Source organism: Sciurus vulgaris, assembly GCF_902686455.1.
Source record: "Sciurus vulgaris genome assembly, chromosome: 5".
Lineage (NCBI taxonomy): Eukaryota > Metazoa > Chordata > Mammalia > Rodentia > Sciuridae > Sciurus > Sciurus vulgaris.
The window spans coordinates 20,037,443-20,043,151 of NC_136465.1; the positions used below are offsets into that span (position 1 = coordinate 20,037,443).

Consider the following 5,709-nt stretch of genomic DNA (forward strand, 5'->3'; position numbering starts at 1 on the left):
ATTTAAAGGAGGCACGGTATATACACGGCCATTTTTTTTTCTCTAAAATTTAGAACTTTCAATTTTTTTCTGTAAACTAAATATATAACTATGCTCTTATTAAAATTGCTACCCTCTGTTTCAGCCTACAACTCAATCAACTGCACTACGCAGCTCTGGTATGCAAATGAGGGTAACGTGTCCTCTATTCTCTGCTGGCCCCTTGCCTTTCAGGCTACTCAGCCAAGGCTTACTGGGGAGCCTAGTTTCTGGCTTTTCTTCTTCTTTCCTCCTTTTCACCCCTTAAGTGACAACCCTATCTACACTGTCAAATAAATTATTTAAGTATTTCAAAATAAGTAGGACTGGTATGAATGGCACAAACCTTCCGGCACCAAACTAAGCCATGTGCTTCTCATTCCGCCCACGCTGCTTTTACAATGCCTCCCCGGATGGGGTGGTGAGGGTGGGAGGAGGACCAGCAGTGAACACAGGGGATAGCTTACTTTCTTCTATGCGCATCGTTTATTAGCCCTCCTGATGTTCCCTTGAGAGATCTTCTCCATTGTACATCTCTATGTACCTTCGAGAACTAATCTGCGTTTTACAAGCCCACTTCTTGTTCAGAGAATAAGTAAAAAGAAGTTTGTGATGTGACAGCAATAGAATTCCGGAATGCGGATGGAATTTAGTTAAGGTTCAGATTTACATCTTCTTTCTCCTTCTCTGGGACCCATCCACTTCAAGATGGGAAAAACTGAAGAAAGATGTCTGGAAAAATAAAAATTTTCCCCAGTGAAGACCTAATAGTTATCTCTAAAGCCAAAAGTTTTCAATCAAGTCCTTTGTGCACATAGGCCCCTACATTAATTGAAAATAATGACAACATTAATACTAAGTCACCATAATTCCTCAAAACAAAGGCCAGCATTGGTGTGCCCTAGCAGAGGAGAAAAAGGAAATCCTGGGCTGGGGTGCGGTCAGTGGATTTGTGCTTAGCAAGTGTGAGGCCCTGGGTTCAATCACCAGAAAAACATAAAAAAGACTCGCTTTAAGCGAAGACTTTGTGCGTGTATGTGGAACACTTTATATGTCATCTCATTGAATATTCACAACATCCTGATCATGGACATATATTATCACCATCAACACTTTAGAAAAGAGGAAAGAGCATACACTAATGATTGCCAGTCAGAATTTAAAAGCATCAGAATTTAAAATCCAAGCCCTTAGAAAATCCTCTTCGGATTCATGCACTAAATGTAAACACATGGAAGAAAATCTATAAATTTTTTTTTGTTTGCCAGTTTGTTTGCCAATTGTTTACATTGTTTATGAGGAAGAGAGAGATTACAGAAAAGTTCATGTTCTAAGTCAACATTTCTCTTGTGAACATTTACCACATTTGTGGTTTATTTAATCAGAAAAAAAAAAGTGAACCTTTTAAAAATCAACACATCTTTACTTCTTAACAGACAGGGCGAACAAAGACATTTACTTGTTTGTGAAACTGGTGTGATAAAAACCAGTCTGTGGCTCTATTCAAAGATCAAAAACTAATGAATACACTTATAGCATACACTGACCCACATATACTACAGCAATAAAAACTGGTCCTGACAGACTTCACATCTAACTTAAATCCTTGTTTTCGATTTTGACATTGCATTTAAAAAAATGAAGATCCTTCAGAATGGCAAAGCATAAAATATACAGATCATGTCCTAGGATGATTTCTTGAGGAAACTAAAGATGCCTCACTAACAGAATAGAAACCTTTGGGAGAGGCATCATGAAGTTTTTCTCTAAACACTGAAAGATGTTTTATCTAAAATATTATTTTTAAAGAGAAACTGGATTGATTATGGAATGTCACAAAATACAGAACTATAAACAATGGTCAAATATTTTACAAAGGTCTGACTCATTTATCACCTTAGAAAATTTACTATACATTTTTCATTTTTGAAATTAAAAATACATTTTAAAAGAAAATCTATTCAAATGGTCTTTTATGACTAAATGATTTCTTACTTAATAACAAACTATAAACTGAAGAAATTCTTCCACAGGGTGAAGTCTCCCCTCAATACCTCTATAGTAGCTTCTAATCCTGTAACTTTATGAAAAGTCATAGCTTAGATCTCATTAGAGTTATCAGAAAGTTTTATGTAAGATAACAAGTCAATTTGGGGGGGAAGGGGTAGTCTTCCTAAATTGTACAGGCTGAGCCAGGTATGGTAGTACACACCTATAATCCCAACAACTCAAAAGGCTAAGGTAGGAAGATCATAAATTCTAGGCCAGCCTCAGCAATTTAGCAAGACCCTCAGTGTCTTAGGAGACCCTGTCTTAAAATCAAAAAAAGAAAGAACTGGGGACATAGCTGGGATTGAGCTCAGTGTAAGTTCCCAGGTTCAGTCCTGACAAATTGTCCAGGTTGATCCTCCTTCCTCACCTCAGCCTCCAGATGTGCTGGAACAAATCTGCCAATCAGCCAACCACATCCTGCCAACCAGTCAACTTTGACTTGACACTGACCATCACAGATCTTCACCTTCCCACTTAACTATGAAATTTATATATGAAGTAGGAAAACCTGAAAGCTGATTGGGCCCTGATAATATCCAACTTAGAAAATACCACTCCATGACTCCAAAAAAGCATTTTGAGCACTTGGGACCAATTCTTCATCTCAAATTAAACTGAACACTCAAGATTCACTGACCATTTTATCTAAACCCCAAACTCAACTCAGAATCCACCTATTCCAAGAAATTGAAAGTTGCATTATATCCTGATTTAAAGGTTTTAACTCAAAAATTCAACCAATTTAAGGAACAGACACAAAATACAGAACCACCAAGTTTTACCTCCCATATAAAAAATTCAAAAGTAAACAGTCAATGGCACACACCTGTAACTCCAGCTACTCTAGGGATTCAGGCAGGTGAATCCCAAGTTTGAGGCTAGCCCCCAAAATTTAGCAAGACCTCATTACAAAATAAAAAAATAAAAAAGGGCTAGGAATGTAGCTCAATGGCAGAGAAGCACTGGGTTCAATACCCAGTATCTCAAGAAAAAAAATAAATAATAAATCAACTGTCCCATTTTTCAAATGTTACTTAGGGCTCTGCTGTAAAGAACTTTGCACTGTGGAAAGGCTTTCCTTTCTAGCTCTCTGGTCAACTTGGCGGCTGCTCTTGGTTGGAAGCTGTCCTGCATTGAAGGCAGGAAAATGGTGGCGGCAAAGATGAAGAAGTCTCTGGAGCTGATCAACTCTAGGCTCCAGCTTGTTAGGAAAAGTGGAAAGTATGTGCTGGGGTACAAGCAGACTCTGAAGATAGTCAGACAGGGCAAAGCAAAATTGGTCATCCCTGCCGCCTATTTTTGAAGAAATCTGAAATAGAGTACTATGTCATGTTGGCCAAAACTGGTGTCCATCACTACTGTGGCAATAAAATTGAATTAGGTCCAGCATGCAGAAAGTACTTCAGAGTGTGGACACAATCATTGATCCAGATTATTCTGATATCACTAGAAGCACGCCAGAACAGACTGGTGAAAAGTAAACCATGCAAAATTTTTCTTTAATAAAACTTGACAGAGCTTGTTTTAAAAACAAAACAGGGGCTGGGACTGTAGTTCAGAGGTAGAGCTCTTGCCTAGCATGTGTGAGGAACTGGGTTCAATCCTCAGCACCACATATAAATAAATAAATAAAGATAGCATGTCCATCTACAACTAAAAATATTTCTTAAAAAAAATAAAAAATGTTATTGAAGCATTGGAAATTGCAGTTATAAAAGTGGAAGTATGATTTACTATTGACTTTCTTTTAAGTTTCTATTATTATTCAAACTATGCTAATCAATTCTAAGACCTAGTTTGGCATTCTGCATTTCAAAAACTTTCTCTGAAAGCTGATGGAAATGACTGTAAACTCGGGCAACATGTCAGTTATTAGGCTCCTCTGAACATTTGGAAAACATTTAAAATCAGACACAGAAGCAATCAATATCAAGACCCTGTTCACAATTTCAGAATTAAAGGTCACTTGAGAATTCAAGTTAGAAGAGTGAACAGGCTTCGTGATGACTGTTTACTTTCTCAGGAAGGTTAATGTGTGATTTTCTCTGAGTATTTTTTACATATAAAACATGCTCACTTAGGATCTTTTCCTGAGAGCCAACTTCCTCTATGAGTAAAATTAGTTTTCCCTTCCCCAAAGAAAAACTTCCTGAGACAGGGAACTAGTTACCTTCTACAGACACTTTGAAGAGCATGGGTTATTTCATTTTGTTTTGTTTTTTATTTGCTTGTTTATTCCTTTTGGTCTTTTTGTTTTTGCAGTGCCAGGGATTGAATCCACACCCTCACAGCTGCTAGGCAAGTGTTCTACCATCCTGAGGGGTGTTTATTGATAAGTCCTTTGGGCTTTCTATTTTATCTTTGTCATATTAAGAGTTTATTTTGTTAGAAAGCATTGCTGATATTTTCTCAAATAATAATAGCCACTTTTCGAGCTACACTATATATTTAAGACCCACAAGTAAAATACATTATGGCTAATGAGATTTTGAAAAATCAAAAAAGAAACTGAAGAGTTTCTTCCTAAACTAGCTCATTCCATAAGCAATCTCAACTTTTATTTCCGATGGTCCAATCCCATCAAAATTAAGTACACATCTATAGCAAAGGGATGACCAGGTTTCAAAACCTCCGTTATTAATGAGAAATCTGAGACTACTTATAATAAAGGCTTATCTTCCTCTATTAGGCTTGTATGAACTTTGGGAAAACCTCTAGTGCAAGTTCATCACCCATTCACTGTTTACCACAATTTTCTTGGAAATGGTAGAAGACTTTAAGAAGCACTGTATTTTCACACTCTTACCATTAAACATGTCACAACATGTTACTTCTTTCACTAACTGGCTAGGATTCTATAGGTTAAATACTTATAGCTTTAAAAACATTATTTTGGATAGCAAAGTGGCGCACACCTGTAACCTCAGGGGCTCAGGAAGCTGAGGCAGGAGGATAAAGGATTTGAAGGCAGCCTTGTCAATTTATCCAGGCCATAAGCAACTAATCAATACCTTGTATCAGAATAAAACACTTAAAAATGGGCTGGGGATGTGGCTCCATGGTTAAGCACCCATGGATTCAATACCTGGTATGAAAAAAATTAAAAATAAAAATATTTCTTTGAGCTGGGCATAGTGGTACATGCCTATAATCCCAGCAACTCAGGAGGCGGAGACAAGACAATGTCAAACTTGAGGCCACTTTTTTTAAAATTTTTTATTTGTTCTAATCTCTTGCACATGACAGAAGAATACATTTATACATTTTGATAGATCATACATAAATGGAGTGTAACCTCTCATTTTTCTGATTATACATATTGCAGGATCACATCAGTCATGCAGTCATATATGAAAATGAGGTAATAATGTCTGTTTCATTCTATCGTCATGAGGGCAATTTCAGCAATTTAGGGAGGCCCTGTCTCAAAGTAAAAAATAAAAGTATTGGGGATATAGCTCAGCAGTAAAGCCCAACTGGGTTCAATCCCCAGTTCTAAATACAAAAAAAAAAAAAAAAAAAAAAAATTTAATGTCCTCCCATTTTCTCTTGAACCCATTCTTTTCGGTTCTTTTGATTTTTCTATTACAGAAAATTTTAAACATAAACAAAAAGAATTGTACAACAAACATCCGTAGT

At 36.7% G+C, this 5,709-nt stretch overlaps 1 pseudogene across 1 annotated transcript; it reads left to right on the forward strand.

The window, feature by feature from the left end:
* Positions 1 to 3,217: 3,217 nt before the first annotated feature.
* Positions 3,218 to 3,551, forward strand: LOC306663033 (large ribosomal subunit protein eL30-like; annotated as a pseudogene). The gene has a single exon. The product of its transcript is annotated as a large ribosomal subunit protein eL30-like (transcript).
* The last annotated feature ends 2,158 nt before the right edge of the window (positions 3,552 to 5,709 follow it).